Here is a 19,458-nt window from a genome sequence, read left to right as displayed (position 1 = left end):
GAATGTTAAGCGTGCAGACCCTACGGGTTCGAGAACTATGTAGACATGACCGAGACACCTCTCCGGTCAATAACCAATAGCGGAACCTGGATGCTCATATTGGCTCCAACATATTCTACGAAGATCTTTATCAGTCAAACCGTTATGACAACATACGTGATTCTCTTTGTCCATCGGTATGTTACTTGCCCGAAATCCGATCGTCGGTATCTTCATACCTAGTTCAATCTCGTTATCGGCAAGTCTCTTTACTCGTTCCGTAATACATCATCCTACAAAAAACTCATTAGTCACTTTGCTTGCAAGGCTTCTTATGATGTGTATTATTGAGAGGGCCTAGAGATACCTCTCCGATACTCAGAGTGACAAATCCTAATCTCGATCTATCACTACTGCAGGATGCTGCTAACGCGACACTACAATCAGAGACCCTTCGACAAAACTGTGTGCGATGCAATAATCGAAAACGGTGGTGTAAAAACCTGTCAAAAAAGGTGCAAACGTTTGCGATGACGGATGCATCAAACATGGTTTAGATTTTGGTTTAGTGTGCGATGCAGGGCATACAGTTCAGTTAAATTAACTGTTTGTGATGAGGAGGAACAAAAGAAACAGGCTTCCAGATGAAGGTGTGTGTGATATACAGCATATGCTTCACTCGGATGAACTATTTGTGATTAGGCAACACAAAGGAAATGGTCAGCCAGATCAAGGTGTGTGTGATATACGGCATGCGATTCACTCGGATGAACTGTTTGCATTGAGACAAGAAAACAGAAATAGTTCAATATAACAAGATGTGTGTGATATGCGGCAAACAAGTATGTAATCAGAAATGTGTGCGAAGACTGATAATAACACAGACGGTTGCTTCTAATAAGACGTATGTGATATGCTCTGTCTATACAACATCTATTGGCCATTGGGGGACGGGCGGTCATTCGGATATGCCATAAGGATGCAAAGAGGCATCCTATATCGGCAAGGACTAGTTGTTCCACCACTAGCTCATGTAACAGAACTCTCAAGTTAAGTGTGCTCAGGCTGGAGCAGCCATCAGATGGGTGACTAGATGGGAAGTTGTGTTGATCTTAAATTAATTGATAGTATGGGTCTTTCCGGTCAAATGACCGAAATGACCCATCCTCTCAGCTAATTTAACCTCGAGGTCCTTGTTTTTTATTTTTATTTCATTTTTTAACATATGTTAAAGAAGGTCTACCACATTACATTTTTACAATGTATATACGTGGCATACAGTTGATCCATCCGAGATGTTTGTGATGGAATAAGCCGTGTGTGTCGTGGGCGAACGCTTGCTAGTGTACAACCATTTGCGATTGATGAATTCATCAGTGACAGGTTCCCTAGTGTGGTCCATGCTCATCTCGTCATCATCTACTTCTTGTGCTAGCTCGATGTTCCTTATATGCTAAGTTTCCATTAATTGATGGTGTTTTATGAACACGCCACCATTTCCTGCCATTTCCTCACCTGTTTCCCACCACCCAGCGATATTGCGCATAAACCTAGGTGCAGCGCGATGCACGGAGGCAACAAGCGCAGCCTGTAGCACACCCACCTTTTCCAAGCATGCCAAACCCACCAAAACGCTGCCTCTGCCATCAACCTCGTCGACCATGAAAACCAGAAGGCGCCACGACCCGTCGAGGCTGCGGTGCTCCCCGGCAACGCGATGGACGACACCGTGATGCGCGTCATCGCCAGGGCTGAGCAGACCCTTGGTGCATGGCGCTTCAGTGTTGCGGATCAAGATAGGCATGTCAGCGCCGAGAGGCTGCAGCTCGACGCACAATGTGATCGATGGCGTGTCGCAGAGCAAGCTAGGCGCGTCCGCGCCGATAGGCCGCGGCTCGCCGCACGACGAGCCGTTGGAGCGCCGTAGAGCGAGAGGCGCAGCGCGCCGCACAGCAAGAGCGAATCCATCGGTGCTTGCCTGCTGTTGACAGGGCATCGCAGCTGGGTACATGTCCTGTCAGTACCCCCATTCCTCGCCAGGAGTGGGCACATGCCCTCTGCGCGGTACTTGCACCAGAGGCCGGCAGCGCCGTACTTGCACCGGACGCCCTCTGCGCCGTTCGCATGGGTCGCGCCATTTGCCTACCGCGAGCATGTCGACCGCTTGGATGAACGCCTACACGAGTTTAGGCAGAGCCAAGAGATACCATAGGCAAGGGCTGTTGGTCATGGTCTCATGGACGTGTTTTATTTTGTTGAGTCATTTCAATGTGGATAGCTATCTATTCACAGCAATCATAGTATTGCTCTATTTATTGCTCTGTTTCAACGTGTGTACTCTGTTTTCCGTTATTATATGTTCTGTTTCAATGTGTGTTTATATGCTTTCCATTCTGTATATGTGGATGATAACAGATAGATTCAAATTAGTATACAAAAACAGATAGAAAATGGAATTCATAATATATATAATATTAATTGTTCATTAGTTCATCACAAAATATATGTAATATCATCACATATACGTGATGATACTTAACTACTAGGTACAATGCATCAAATTGAAAATGAACAATACTAAAACTAATAATCCCTCCTGGGGCCAGCATTCTGGCAGCACCTCGCCAGCAGCTCCCTGGTGCACAACGTCTTCCCAGAGCAGAGGCAGTACTCCGCCTCCTCCAACTGCTCCGCCTCGCAGCGCTTGACGTGCCAATCTTCCTCTTGCAGGTGGACGCGCACAAACGAACTTGCCATTTTGTTGGGCGCCCACTAGAGCTCGTCGTCGGTGGCACGCTGGAGCTTATCGGCCCAGCTCCACGCAGCAACGAGGTGCCTAGCGCCTCTGGCCTTCCTCGCGAAGTACCCGTCTTCTTACACCTCCTCCGCACGATGACGCGCCTGCCCCCAAAGCTCCGCCTCCTCCTTTTTCTGGGTGGCATCACGAGCTTCACAGGCCGCCTGGTACCTGGCATCCTCCTCCGCCATCTCCTTCTTGAAAGCCACTTGCCTGACTTTCTCAGCCGGCGGTAGGGACTTCCAAAGACAAAAACCATACTGGCCCCAAAACCAATCCAAAGTTGGGGGGTCCGGCGCAACCTCGTCCGGCAGCGCGTAGGTGTCCTCGTTGTTGCTCTTCGAGTGAGCGTCCTTGGGGGGCGGCGACTCCTCATCGGCGTGTGGGCAGACCGGCAGTGCCATGGAAGAGATTTGACAGAGAGAGAGAGAGGGCGAGCAATGGGAGGATCTAGATGAGAATGTAGGCGGGACGACATGAGCAAGGTAGTATTTATTGGCGGCCAGAATCTAGCTCGACAGGAATAGTACACACGCCGGTCGCCGGAATTTATGAGTACTATAGTGTGAATTACACACGATTCCCGCAGAAAAATCCATGTGTGAACATAATAGCTGACAGTTCCCAATGCAGAACCATGTCTGATTAATAAAGCTAGCCACTCACCTTCCAAACCTCGAGGCACGAAATAGAGTGCCAATCGTGTGGGGACGGTTGTCTTGCTAGATTTTACATTTTCCTTTTTGAACACCAGATATTTACATCGTCTAATGATTTTTTAACTCGCACATAAGTACACAAATATGATTTTTCAGACCGTTATGGTTAGCCATTGCATGTAGATGTAGTTCAAATTTGAATTACGGTCATTAAATGGCTAGAAAATCACTTAGATGTCTTCAAAAGGTTAAATGACCCCTGAAACTTTTCAAAGTTTCACATGACAGTTGTATTAGTGCACATTACATGTAGAGAAAATTTGAAGGCCGTAAGAGGAAGCTATCTCATGTTCGCCATCTAACATGCATTGTTCCCTCTCGGAACCACAAGCCTTCTAGTGAGTTGCTACGCTTTGTGAGGGGTGTGTGTCCAAACTTTCGTCAAACAGGCTAATTTTTTACCACATCAACTTGGTGGCATGACATTACATCAAACAAGGTTTCATGTTTTTCTGATCGATTTTAAATTTTTGGAATTAAAATGCCATGGCATTCCATGCATGTGTCCATGTCGTGAGACCAATATGTTTGAAAATTCCTTCTAATTTACTGTACATGGAATTAACTCGCACACAAGTGCACAAATATGATTTTTCAAACCGTTATGGTTAGCCGTTGCATGTAGATGTAGTTTAAATTTGAATTATGGTCATTAAATGGCTAGAAAAACACTTACATGTCTTCAAAAGGTCAAATGACCCTTGAAATTTTCCAAATTTTGACATGACGGTGGTATTAGTGCACGTTACACGTAGAAATTTTTTGAAGTCCGTAAAAGGAAGCTATCTACCGTTCGTCATCAAACATGCATTGTTCCCTCTTGGAACCATGAGCCTTCTAGTGAGTTGCTCCGGTTTGTGAGGGGTGTGTGTCCAAACTTTTGTCAAACAAGCCAATTTTTTTACCACATCATCTTGGTGGCATGACATTAGATAGAGCAAGGTTTCATGTTTTTCCGATCATTTTTTATTTTTTTATGAATTAAAATGCCATGGCACTCCATGCATGTGTCCATGTCGTGAGACCAATATGTTTGAAAATTCCTTCTAATTTACTTCACATGGAATTAACTCGCACACAAGTACACAAATATGATTTTTCAAACCATTATGGTTAGCCGTTGCATCTACATGTAGGTCTAATTTGAATTACGGTCATTAAATGGCAAGAAAATCACTTAAATGTCTTCAAAAGGTTAATTGACCCTTGAAATTTTCCAAATTTTGACATGACAGTTGTATTAGTGCATGTTACATGTTGAAAAACAATTTGAAGGCCATAAGAGGAAGCTATCCCCCGTTCGTCATCAAACATGCATTGTTCCCTCTCGGAACCACGAGCCTTATAGTGAGTTGCTCCGGTTTGTGCAGGGTGTGTGTCCAACTTTCGTCAAACAGGACAATATTTGACCACATTATCTTGGTGGCATGACATTACATCAAGCAATGTTTCACGTTTTTCTGATCATTTTTTAATTTTTTGGAATTAAAATGCCATGGCACTGCATGCATGTAGTGTCCATGCCGTGAGACCAATATGTTTGAAAATTCCTTCTAATTTGCTGCACATGGAATTAACTTGCACACAAGTACACAAATATGATTTTTCAAACCGTTATGGTTAGCCGTTGCATGTACATGTAGTTCTAATTTGAATTACAATCATTAGATGGCAAGAAAATCACTTAAATGTCTTCAAAATGTCAAATGACCCCTGAAATTTTCCAAATTTTCACATGACAGTTGTATTAGTGCATGTTACACGTTGAAAAAAAAAATTGAAATCCGTAAGAGGAAGCTATCTCCTGTTCGTCATCGAACATGCATTGTTCCCTCTCGGAACCACGAGCCTTCTAGTGAGTTGCTCCGGTTTGTGCGGGGTGTGTGTCCAAACTTTCGTCAAACAGGATTTTTTTTACCACATTATCTTGGTGGCATGACATTACATCAAGCAAGGTTTCATGTTTTTTTGATCATTTTTTCATTTTTTGGAATTAAAATTCCATGGCACTCCATGCATGTGTCCATGCCGTGAGACCAATATGTTTGAAAATTCCTTTTAATTTTCTGCACATGGAATTAACTCACACACAAGTACACAAATATGTGTTTTCAAACTGTTATGGTTAGCCGTTGCATGTAGATGTAGTCCAAATTTGAATTATGGTCATTAAATGGCTAGAGAATCACTTAAATGTCTTCAAAAGGTCAACTGGCCCCTAAAATTTTCCAAATTTTCACATGATAGTTGTATTAGTGCATGTTACACATAGAAAAATTTTGAAGGCCGTAATAGGAAGCTATCTCCCGTTTGTCATGATTCATGCATTGTTCCCTCTCGGAACCACGAGCCTTCTAGTGAGTTGCTCCGGTTTGTGAGGGGTGTGTGTCCAAACTTTCGTGAAACATGCCAAAAAATTTACCACATAATCTTGGTGGCATGACATTACATCAAGCAAGGTTTCACGTGTTTCTGATCTTTTTTTATTTTTTTCGAATTTAAATGCCATGGCACTCCATGCTTAATTGTGTCATAGCCATTAGACCAATATGTTTGAAAATTCCTTCCAATTTACTACACATGGAATTAAATCGCACACAAGTACACAAAATATGACCTTTCAAACCGTTATGGTTAGCTGTTGCATGTACATGTAGTTCAAATTTCAACTACGGTCATTAAGTGGCTAGAAAATCACTTAAATGTCTTAAAATGTCAAATGACCCCTGAAATTTTCCATTTGATATGACAGTTGTATGAGTACATCAATTTTTCTCGTACATTTAAAACACCATCCGTTGCCACTTTACTCCAAATTCGTCTTTCACAGCTAATAAAAAATATCTACAACATCACACATAGTTGTTTTTTAGGAATCGTTTGCGATTAAAATTTCTGGATCTATTTAAGTCTTTCTCCTTAAGCTTCACCGGCTCGTCTGCTCCAGTGCCGGCAACCCCCGAATCCACAAATCCCGATCCCCATTCCCGCACCACCTTCTTACAAAGATGACACCATGGAAACTCTTCGTGAAGGCCTGTACGATGGTCACGTCCCCCCTGAGCTCCACCGCCTGCACCGAGAGCACAGCAGCCTACGCCAAGAGTGCCACTACATCCGCATTGAGCGTGGCCGCTTCCGCCGAGAGGGCATCTGCGGCAGCCGAGGGGCAGCTGCAGTAGCCGAGACGGCTGCAGTTGCTGCTACGACGGCGGTTGCAAACGCCGAGAGCGCTCAAGCTGTCGTCCGTCTCGCTGATGTCACCCTGGCTCGGGGCGAGGCCATCCACACCAAGATATTCCAGGCCACCTCAGAATCCAGCATGCAACCCACGTCCGAAAAGGCGGCGGTGGCCATGGAGCTCCTGCTTCCTCATGAGGTCGTCGAGCGGGAGCTAGAGATGTAGGAGGCGGCGGAGATCGAGGAGCACCGGGAGGAGGAGTTGCACGTGGCCCACGCCACTACTACGAGTACTACAGCCTTGAGGGTGGCGTCGAGGACGAGGACGCGGTCGACTTTAGCAGGTGGGACGCGAAGTCCACCAACGGCGGCATGTCGCCAGGACAAGTCATTGATGTCTCATCTCACACCTGTGATGCATAGGCCAGCGCGACAGCGGATTTGTTAAAATTATTCGTACTTAGGCTTTGTTTTAATGCTGGTCTTCTGTTATAGCAATGTTTAGGTGAACTGGCTCTTTTAATTACTAAAATTGCTCGATTCAGTAAGTCTGGTCTGTGTGTTGTACACTCTTTTGTGTGACCAAATTAGTACGCGATATAAATTATGCAATGACGTACCCGGGGAAATTTCCACCATAATTTGAATTCTCAAACTCATCCCATGCGTGTTAAGCAGAAGACTCGTTTGCGATGCACACTATCGTTCAAAGTGAATTGTGTCCGGTGGCACCGCGCGCAAAGTTTCCCTCCACATTTTGAAATTTTTGGCCTACCGCCAAAATATCTACCCTCCCCCTCCGCATCCCCTTTTCTCCTCGACCACAAGTCACATTTTCCCTATTTCCCCTTCCTTCCTTCCTAAGCTATAGCCGCTTCCTCACTTGCTTCCTCGCCCTCGCCGTCTCGCATCCTACCGCTGGGGTTGCCATGGTCTTCTTCAAAGACCTCTCCAGCGGTTCCTCCTCCTCCGACGACTCCTTCACCACCTGGGTATGCCTCTATTCTCTCTCTCGGGCTAAGACTTGGAATGAAGGATTTTTACCGGCCTAGCGGTCAATTTGAGTCATTTCTTCCTCTTGTAGTTCCCTAGGACCATCAGTTGCAACGAATGGACTGGGGTGGCTGAAGATATGTCTACTCGTTGTCACCATCAATCTCCATGTGTGAAGCTAGTTGTGTTTGAATCCTTGGACAGTGGGAGGAAGTCTCTGGCATGTGTAGAGAAGGTTAGACCCTCTTTTGTTGTTACAAATCATTTGTTAGATGTGATTCAGACACTGTCACGGTTCCAAACCATTCATACCACACCTTCAACCAAACGCATCCTAAGACAGTGTCACAGTTTGTACCTAGTATCTAAAAATGTTGCCATCTCATCAGTGGTGCCATTAGAAAATTATTTGGCACCGCTTCGGCAGTTTGTGGAGCCAACTTGTCCACACATCCGAGCAGCCAAGCAGTAAAATACTAAATCTTTATGGCACAAAGGAACTGGGCGTTGGAGCAACTAGGTGCTCCGGAGTTCGGGTCCCTGTTTTTTTTCTGTTGCATCGGCTCGCCAGTGAAGGGCACCGGTACGAGATGTAGCAACAATTGTCTTTACACCGGTTTTGGCATACATAGTGGATGACCTTAATGCTATTAGTTCTATGTTACTAAATTTGTGCATGTACACACCTTTTAGTATCAATTTGTTGTCATCCAAACACTATCGCTATGTTGTTGCAGTTATATTTACCTTCCTCTTAAAATGTTCAGTTTGTTATTTATAGTACATGAGTAAGAACTTGTAGCGTTGTCGTAGTTAATTATAGCTTCTGATGTTTCAGAATTTGGTTGTTGTCTTAGTAGCAAATAATTCATTTGCACATTGATCTTTTTGAGAACATATGCCATAATTAACCTGTTTCTTCAGTTTTCAAAATAAGTATTGGTGATTTTCTTTGTTGCTATAAACCCATTTTCCCTACAATTGTTACTGATCTAGTTTTAAATATTATAGGATGAACGGAAGTGTTCTTACTTGGAGTGGGTTGATCAAGAGTGTCCACAGTCTTGGAAGATGTGCCTAGCAAAGCTCTGGAGCATGTATCAGGAAGAGAACACAGGTAGGCTTAGAGAAAGTATTGTCAACGCTCACGAATATTTGAAGATGCAGGATAAAAAGAGGAAGGTGGATAATGAGCTCAGATTTTTTTAAATCATACTTTGCTAAGATGGTGTTGGCGAAGGAGGAGGCACTTTCACTGCTGGCTCCTGCAAAACAGGTTCTTACTGAACTGAAAGCAGAGGTGGATAAGGCGAGCCTAGATGATCTCGATTAGGGAAATGAATATATTGTTGTAATATTGTTCTTATGAGGTTAAACTATCTATATGTTGTACTGTGCTATTTTTTGGTAGCTATCATACTGTGATGTTAAAATATATCTATGTGCCTGATATGAAATTGGCAAACAGCTGTTTGATATGAATGTGAATTTGCGTAATACTAGAATTATTAGTGGTAAACTAATAAACCTGCTAAATGGGTCAAGGAACTTTGCAAACAGTTCTAGAAGTAAAAGCGCTTGTGATGGATAGCCCAATGCCACACAGTTTTCTTCATCAAATCGTGTGTGATGTAGTTGATAAAAGCAAACTATTAATCAACGCGGAGCGTGTGTGATAGTTACACCTATCACACACGAGCCTATACATAAACCTATGTGGGATGTACATATGAACAGAAATGTTTTCCCTGGATTGACTGTGTGGGATGTACATACGAACGAAAACATTTTCCCTGGATTGACTATGTGGGAAGTACATACAAACGGAAAAGTTTTCATTGGATTGACTGTGGGATGTACATAAGAACGGAAACGTACTCCTTGGATTGACTGTGTGTGATGTACATACGATCGGAAACGTTTAGCAGGGACTGACTGTGTGGGATGTACTTACGATCGAAAATGGTTTCGCCTGTATAATTGTATTTTTAGCACTATTGTATGTATAACCATATTTTCCCGCTCGCCGGTCGCACACGACCTCATTTTGCCGAGCGTGTGTGCCGGGAGGGCCTATCCTCGAAGGTTTCTGGGTCGTGAGGGAAGGACCCCCCCTATCACTCACACTCACTTTGCGACGGTTCCAAATGCCATCGCAAAAAGGGGTTAAAAACTGATTGTATAGCACCTACGCATACCAGTGTATGCCAACCCAACAAACACCTTCGGAGATACCTGTAGAGCATCTTTATAATCACCCAGTTATGTTGTGACGTTTTATAGCACACAAGGCATTCCTTCGGTTTCCGGGAGTTGCATAATCTCATAGTCGAAGGAATATGTATTTTTTTGCGGGTGGAAGGAATATGTATTTGACATGAAGAAAGCAGTAGCAATAAAACAGAACGATCAATATGCTAAGCCAACGGATGGGTCTTGTCCATCACATCATTCTCCTAATGATGTGATCCCGTTATCAAAGAACAACTCATGTCCATGGTCAGGAAACCTTAACCATCTTTGATCAATGAGCTAGTCAAATAGAGGCTCACTAGGGACACCGTGTTTGTCTATGTATTCACACATGTATTTAGGTTTCTGATCAATACAATTCTAGCATAAATAATAAACATTTATCATGAATAAGGAAATATAAAATAACAACTTTATTATTGCCTCTACGGCATATTTCCTTCAGTCTCCCACTTGTAGTAGAGTCAATAATCTAGATTACTTTGTAACGATTCTAACACCCATGGAGTCTTGGCGCTGATCATGTTTTGCTCGTGGAAGATGCCTGTTTAACAGGTCTACTACATTCAGATTCATTTGTATTTTGCAAATATCTATGTCTCCCTCCTTGACTTGATCATAGATGGAGTTGAAGCATCTCTTGATGTGTTTGGTTCTTTTGTGAAATCTGGATTCCTTCGCTAAGGCAATTGCTCCAGTACTGTCACAAAAGATTTTCATTGGACCCGATGCACTAGGTATTACACCTAGATCGGATATGAACTCATTCATCCAGACTCCTTCATTTGATGCTTCCGAAGCAGTTATGTACTCCGCTTCACACGTAGATCCCGCCACGACACTTTGCTTGGAACTGCACCAACTGACAGCTCCACCATTCAAAATAATATGTATCCGGTTTGTGACTTAGAGTCATCCGGATCAGTGTCAAAACTAGCATTAACGTAACCATTTACGACGAGCTCTTTGGCACCTCCATAAACGAGAAACATATCCTTGGTCCATTTTAGGTACTTCAGGATGTTCTTGACCGTTGTCCAGTGATACATCCATTTTGCATCATGCTTTTCTATTGATATTTATTGCATTATGGGCTGTTATTACACGTTATATCACAATACTTATGCCTTTTCTCTCTTATTTTATAAGGTTTACATGAAGAGGGAGAATGCCGGCAGCTAGACTTCTGCACTGGAAAAGGAGCAAATATTAGAGACCTATTCTGCACAACTCTAAAAGTCCTGAAACTTCACGGAGATTAGTTTTAGAATAAATAAAAAATATTGAGTGAAGAAAGCACCAGAGGGGGCCACCAGCCAGCCACAAGGGTGGAGGGCGCGCCCTATCCCCTGGGCGCGCCCCCTACCTTGTGGGGCCCCTGGCAGGCCCCCGACACCCATCTTCTACTATATGGTGTCTTTTACCCTGGAAACAATGAGGAGAGAAGCTTTCGGGACGAAGCGCCACCGTCTCGAGGTGGAACCTGGGCAGAACCAATCTAGGGCTCCGGAGGAGCTGTTCTGCCGTGGAAACATCCCTCCGGGACGGGGAAATCATCGCCATCGTCATCACCATCGATCCTCTCATCGAGAGGGAGTCAATCTCCATCAACATCTTCACCAGCACCATATCCTCTACTTATAGACGTATGCCCTTTGGTTTATGCAATGCACCTGCTACCTTTCAAAGATGTATGACTGCTATATTCTCTGACTTTTGTGAAAAGATTGTTGAGGTTTTCATGGATGATTTCTCCGTTTACGGAACTGCTTTTGATGATTGCTTGAATTGGGAGAAGTGTCACTTTATGGTTAATGAAGGTATTGTCTTGGGGCACAAAATTTCTGAAAGAGGTATTGAAGTTGATAAAGCTAAAGTAGATGCTATTGAAAAGATGCCTTGTCCTATGGATATCAAAGGTATAAGAAGTTTTCTTCGTCATGCTGGTTTCTATAGGAGGTTTTTTAAAGACTTCTCTAAAATTTCTAGGCCTATCACTAATCTCTTGCAAAAAGATGTTCCTTTTGTTTTTGATGATGATTGTGTAGAAGCATTTGAAATACTTAAGAAGGCCTTGATTTCTACACCTATTGTTCAGCCACCTAATTGAAATGTTGTTGGTGTTTTTCTAGGGCAAAGAGTTGATAAGAAATTGAATGTTATTCATTATGCTAGTAAAACGCTAGACAGTGCCCAAACAAATTATGCTACTACTGAAAAAGAACTTTTAGCAGTTGTGTTTGCTTGTGATAAGTTCAGATCTTATATTGTTGATTCTAAAGTTACTGTTCACACTGATCATGCTGCTATTAAATATCTTATGGAAAAGAAAGATGCTAAACCTAGACTTATTTGATGGGTTCTCTTGCTTCAAGAATTTGATTTGCATATTATTGATAGAAAGGGAGCTGAGAACCCCGTTGCAGAGAACTTTTCTAGGTTAGAAAATGTTCTTGATGTTCCACTGCCTATTGATGATAGCTTTCCTGATGAACAATTAGCTGTCGTAAATGCTTCTCATGATACTCCATGGTATGCTAATTATGCTAATTACATTGTTGCTAAATTTATACCACCTAGTTTCACATACCAGCAAAAGAAAAGGTTATTCTTTGATTTAAGACATTACTTTTGGGATGACCCACACCTTTATAAAGGAGGAGTAGATGGTGTTATTAGATCTTATGTACCTGAGCATAAACAGGAACAGATCCGACGCAAGTGTCACTCCGAGGCTTACGGAGGACACCACGCTGGAGATAGAACTGCACATAAGGTATTGCAATCCGGTTTTTATTGACCTACTCTCTCTAAGGATGCTCGTAAGTTTGTCTTGTCTTGTGATGAATGCCAAAGAATTGGTAATATTAGTAGACGTCAGGAAATGCCTATGAATTATTCACTTGTTATTGAACCATTTGATGTTTGGGGCTTTGATTATATGGGATCTTTTCCTCCCTCTAATGGGTATACACATATTTTAGTTGCTGTTGATTATGTTAGTAAGTGGGTAGAAGCTATTCCAACTAGTAGTGCTGATAATAACACTTCTATTAAAATGCTTAAAGAAGTTATTATTTCGAGGTTTGGAGTCCCTAGATATTTAATTACTGATGGTGGTTCACATTTTATTCATGGTGCTTTTCATAAAATTCTCACTAAGTATGATGTTAAGAATACAATTGCATCTCCATATCATCCTCAGTCTAGTGGTCAAGTAGAATTGAGCAATAGAGAGATTAAATTGATTTTGCAAAAGACTGTTAATAGATCTAGAAAGAATTGGTCCAAGAAACTTGATGATGCATTATGGGCTTATAGAACCGCTTATAAAAATCCTATGGGTATGTCTCCGTATAAAATGGTTTATGGAAAGGCCTGTCACTTACCTCTCGAACTAGAACATAAGGCATATTGGGCTATTAAAGAGCTCAATTATGATTTCAAACTTTCCGGTGAGAAGACGTTATTTGACCTTAGCTCACTTGATGAATGGAGAACCCAAGCCTATGAGAATGCCAAGTTGTTTAAAGAAAAAGTTAAAAGATGGCATGACAAAAGGATACAGAAGCGTGAGTTTAATGTAGGTGATCATTGAGGGAGTCCCGGATTAAGGGGTCCTCGAACAGCCGGACTATATGCATATGCCGGACTATTGGGCTATGAAGATACAAGATAGAAGACCTTGTCCCGTGTCCGGATGGGACTCTCCTTTGCGTGGAAGGCAAGCTTGGCGGTTAGGATATGAAGATTCCTTTATCTGTAACCGACTCTGTGTAACCCTAGCCCCCTCCGGTGTCTATATAAACTGGAGGGTTTAGTCCGTAGGACAAGAACAATCATAATCATAGGCTAGCTTCTAGGGTTTAGCCTCTACGATCTCGTGGTAGATCAACTCTTGTAATACTCATGTCATCAAGATCAATCAAGCAAGAAGTAGGGTATTACCTCCATCGAGAGGGCCCGAACCTGGGTAAACATTGTGTCCCCGCCTCCTGTTACCATTAGCCTTAGACGCACAGTTCGGGATCCCCTACCCAAGATCCGCCGGTTTTGACACCGACATTGGTGCTTTCATTGAGAGTTCCTCTGTGTCGTCACCATAAGGCTAGATGGCTCCTCCAATCATCGATAACAATGCAGTCCAGGGTGGGGTCTTCCTCCCCGGACAGATCTTTGTATTCGGTGGCTTCACACTGCAGGCCAACTCGCTTGGCCATCTGGAGTAGATCGACAGCTATGCCCCTGGCCATCAGGTCAGGTTTGGAAGCTTGAACTACACCACCGACATCCGCGGAGACTTGATCTTCGACAGATTCGAGCCCATGACAGCCGCGCCTTGCCGCCACGATGAATATGACCAAAATCTATCATCGGACTGTGTGTAGGAGATAGCGCATGTAATCGCTCTGGCCTTAGATCCAGAACAGAGTGCGCCATCCAAGGACGGTAAGCTCAACCTCGCCATGGAGGCCGCAGACTCAGTTGTGCTAGAGCCGAACACAGATCTGACCTCCGAGGAGGCATGTGTCATCGGAACCTCGGACTCGTCTCCGGCCATAGACTCTGAACCGCGTGTATCCGCACCCATCGACCGGGCGCCGATCTTAGAGTTCAGCCCCACGAACATCTTCCAGCACTCACCCCTAGGCGACGTGTTAAACTCATTAAAATCTCTCTCCTTGTTAGGAGATTCTTGGCCGAACTATGTCTGGCTTGAGTGGGAAGCGGACGACGAATAGCTTCGTTACCCACCCACCACCCACTTGATAGCCACTGTCAATGGTTTGACCGACATGCTTTATTTTGACTCCGAAGACATCGACGGTATGGATGACGATGCCGGAGAAGAACAGGAACCACCGCCCACAGGGCGCTGGATAGCCACCTCCTCATATGACATATACATGGTGGATACACCCAAAGAAGACAATGACGATGACATAAAGGATCCAGTTGAGGATAAACCTACTGAGAAGCAGCCAAAGCGCCGACGTCAATACCGCCGCTCTAAATCACGCCATGGTAAAAATAGCGATACCAGCACAAGAGAAAATAGCACTCTGGACGATGCCGAAGATAACGAACACCCCGCCAAGCCAAGTTTCGAACAGGCTGAACGGGAACACGGGCGAGCCAGCCTCGATGAACAGGCCGTGAACGACGACTCGGAGGACAACAATTACATGCCTCTCTCCGAGGATGAGGTGAGCCTCGGGGACGAAGAATTTATCGTGCCAGAGGATCCCGTCGAGCAGGAGCATTTTAAGCGCCGGCTTATAGCCACGGCAAAGAGCCTGAAGAAGAAGTAGCAGCAGCTTCAAGCTGATCAAGATCTGCTCACCGATAGATGGACTAAGGTCCTGGCAGCCGAGGAATACGGACTCGAACGCCCAACCAAAAGTTACCCGAAGAGTAAATTGCTACCTCAATTCGATGACGAGGCACTAGAGCCAGCACTACCAGCGCATAATGTAGCTGACCGACCACCGCGTGGCCGAGATAAAGCGGCAATTTAGACCGAACACCAGCCGGAATCGCGTCGCCAAACAAATAGAAACACAACAGCTCAGGGATACACACATGACCTGCGGTACGACTTGGAGAACAGAGCAGGCTAGACCAGATCGATCTATGGATCGCGGGGGTGCGCGCCAATGCGCAACGATGGCCACCACGTCGGATATAACAAATACACACCTGTCCGGGCCGAATACCGCAGTCCACCTCCATTCGAGCTGCATCGCGATGTAGCCCGAGACAGAGGCGCCGCACACCCCCTATGCTTTACCGATGAAGTAATGGAACATGAATTCCCACAAGGGTTTAAACCCGTAAACATTGAATCATATGATGGAACAGTAGATACCGCGGTATGGATCGAGGACTTCCTTCTCCATATACATATGGCCCGCGGTGATGATCACCATGCCATCAAGTATCTCCCGCTAAAACTCAAGGGACCAGCTCGGCACTGGTTGAATAGTCTGCCCGAAAACTCCATTGGCTGTTGGGAGAACCTGGAAGATGCATTCCTTGACAACTTCCAAGGCACTTATGTCTGACCTCCGGATGTTGATGACTTAAGTCACATAATCCAACAACCCGGAGAATCAGCCAGGAAATTCTGGACTCGGTTACTAACTAAAAAGAACCAAATCGTCGACTGTCCAGATGCCAAAGCCCTAGCAGCCTTTAAGCATAACATCCATGACGAGTGGCTCACCCGACACCTCGGCCAAGAGAAGCTGAAGTCCATGGCAGCCCTTATGACGCTCATGACCCGCTTTTGCGCGGGCGAAGTAGCTGGCTAGCTCGTAGCAACAACACCTCAAGTAAACCTGGCACTTCTGAAGCTAGAGACAGTAACGGCAAGCCCCGACGTAGTAGATACAAGCGTCGAAATAATGGCGATAACTCTGAAGACACGGTCGTCAATGCCGGATTCAGTGGCTCCAAGTCCGGTCAGTGGAAAAAGCCATTTAATAGAAACAATCCAGGCACGTCCAGTCTGGACCGCATACTCGATTGTCCATGCTAAATCCACGGCACCACCGATAAACCAGCCAATCATACCAACAGAGAATGTTGGGTCTTTAAACAGGCCGGCAAGTTAAACATCGAAAACAAGGAAAAGGGATCACAAAGCGACAACAATGAGGAACCCCGGCCACCGAACATAGGGGGACAGAAGAAGTTTCCTCCCCAAGTAAAAACGGTGAATATGATATATGCTACCCATATCCCCAAAAGGGAGCGGAAGCGCGCACTAAGGGACGTCTACGCGATGGAGCCAGTCGCCCCAAAATAAAACCCGTGGTCCTCCTGTCCGATCACTTTCGATCGAAGGGACCATCCGGCCAGTATCCGTCATGGCGGTTTAGCCGCACTAGTGCTCGACCCTATCATTGATGGATTCCACCTCACACGCGTCCTCATGGACGGTGGTAGCAGCCTGAACCTGCTCTATCAGGATACAATGCGCAAAATGGGTATTGTTCCCTCAAGGATCAAGCCCACCAAAACCACCTTTAAAGGTGTCATACCAGGTGTAGACGCCTGCTATACGGGATCAATCACACTGGAAGTGGTCTTCAGATCCCCGAATAATTTCCGAAGCAAAGAATTAATCTTCGACATCGTCCCCTTCCGTAGTGGTTATCACGCATTGCTCGGACGAACCGCATTTTCTCATTCAATGTGGTGCCGCATTATGCCTACCTTAAGCTCAAGACGCCCGGACCACGCGGTGTTATAACACTCAATGGAAATACGGAGCGCTCCCTCCGTACTGAGGAGCATACCGCGGCCCTTGCGGTAGAAGTACAGAATAACCTTCTTAGGCAAAACCTCAATTCGTCAATAAAGCCCTTGGACACCGTCAAGCGAGTCCGAGCTACTCTGCAACAGGACCGTCTGGCTCATCCAGAGCTCAGCTAGCAATCCGGCCTTCGTCCCAGCCCCAATAAAGCGGTGAAATTCGTGCCGCACGTACACAACTACGCACTTAAAATACCATGGGCATGGACGGGGGCACAGCTAGACCTCGATCCACAATGCGGCTCAACCGCTCCTGGATCCGTATACCTTCACTTTTTCTCTTTCTTTCAGGTTTTTCCTCTTCTCGAGGCCTTTTCTGATAAACCTGCTCATCGGACCCATAGTGGGACGGATACACCAAGAAAGCTAGGGGCTCGGACGTACAAGGGAATACCCAGGTGGTCTCTGCTAATGATTGTCATACCTATTTTAAATACCCGCACACAGCTCACTCTTGGTCGTGGTATGTTAAATAGCCTTATTTGCTTATTGCACTACTTGTACACATACGCCTTGACATATTAATCACATTACAACGAAAAATAATTTGCAGCGTCTGCTTATTACTTAATTTTTTCCTTGTCTATCTATTTTCAATTACACCCGTACATTCTGGTACACCTTAATTCGCCAGGGGTTTCATTGTACCCCATAACACGGCAAGAAAGTCTAAACACTTTTGCAGTACAGTTCGGCACCCCGAACTTATAGCATTATATGCATCGGCTCCGAATCATGTCTTTGGTCAATAGTTGGGTTACCCGGCTCCTTTTCTTGCTACCTTACGTTCCGCTATATCGGCTAGGGCAGTAAAGGGAGAACTACTGCGATTGTGTCCCGGTTCTTCCGGACGAGCACCTCAGTAGAGAAAGCCGAAAACTGACTGTCATGATGTGGCGAGAGTTGGTCAGCTGTTCGAGAGGTTTTCAAATCCTGAGAGATTTTTTCCGCTTTATGCGATGAATCGGTTTTTATCCGATTAGGCGTGTATAGCGCCCCAACTTCAGCCTTCCGGATACCAGGGGCTACACAAAAATTTAGAATTATAGAACTCCTATGGCTAAGTGAGGGTGATAAAGTTGTATAGTCTGATTGCCTTGTTCGTTGCGCTAAACGCCTCCTTAAAGGACCAAAAAATTGGATAAAGAGTGTTTAGATTTATCCCGAACACCCCTGTACTAGCTACGTGGGGGCAGAAGCCGACAACTAGCCAACTCTCAGATTTCATAAATGGCCGCACATGAGGTAAAATTTTAAATAACAAGCATTATATTACATAAAGACCTTGTTCCATATTACAGGATAGGATAAAATAATGCTTTCATGGGAAAATGATATCCTTGGCACATTGCTCCGCCACAAGGCGGGATCCCTCCATGATAGTGTCATAGTACATCTCGGGCTTGCGATGCTCCTTGCCCGCGGGCGGACCCTCGATCATCAACTTCGTGGCATCCATCTTCGCCTAGTGCATCTTGGCGCGGGCGAAAGCCATCCGTGCACCTTCAATGCAGACCGACCACTTGAGGCATCAAGACGAGGGCAGGCACTGACCAGCCGCTTCACGAGTCTGAAGTAGCTACTGGGCATGGGCTCGGCAGGCCATAGCCGGACTATTAGGTCCTTCATGGCTAGTTCGGCCGCCTTATGCAGCTCGACCAACTGTTTTAGGTTGTCGCTAAAGGGCACCGGATGTTCTGGTCCAAGGTATTGAGACCAGAACAGCTTCTCCGTAGAGCTCCCTTCTTCGGCTTGAAAGAACTCTACAGCATCTGATATGCTGCACGGAGAACTCCAAATTCGGGTAAGTAAAAGGAATGTTTCCTTCACATACTTGCTTTGCCTAATAAAAGCCTTACCCGCCGCGATCTTCTTGGCCGCCTGGATTTCCTGGAGGGCGCTCTGGGCTTCCGCTCGAGCATCTTGCATGCTCTGGTGGGCCTTGGCAAGTTCGGACTCTTGAGTCTTAGAATCATGCTCCAAGGACTCGTACTTTTTGACGGCGTCCTGGAGCTCTTGTTGGACCTCGCTGACCCGGGCCTCCTGCTTCTCACGCGTAGTGCGTTCCTTGGCCGTTTTGTCCTCGGCTTTGGCCAACGCCTTCTCGAGGGCCGCTACTTCGGTCGCGGCCCCTAATAAAGTTCATGACACTTTAGTCAGTACGAACCTTTCATCCTGCCTAAATATATGCACAGGTTAGTACATACCTTGGCTGTC

Source organism: Triticum aestivum, chromosome 1B (genome assembly GCF_018294505.1).
Source record: "Triticum aestivum cultivar Chinese Spring chromosome 1B, IWGSC CS RefSeq v2.1, whole genome shotgun sequence".
NCBI lineage: Eukaryota > Viridiplantae > Streptophyta > Magnoliopsida > Poales > Poaceae > Triticum > Triticum aestivum.
The sequence above is the reverse complement of the archived record's forward strand: the minus strand, read 5'-3'. Positions refer to the sequence as shown.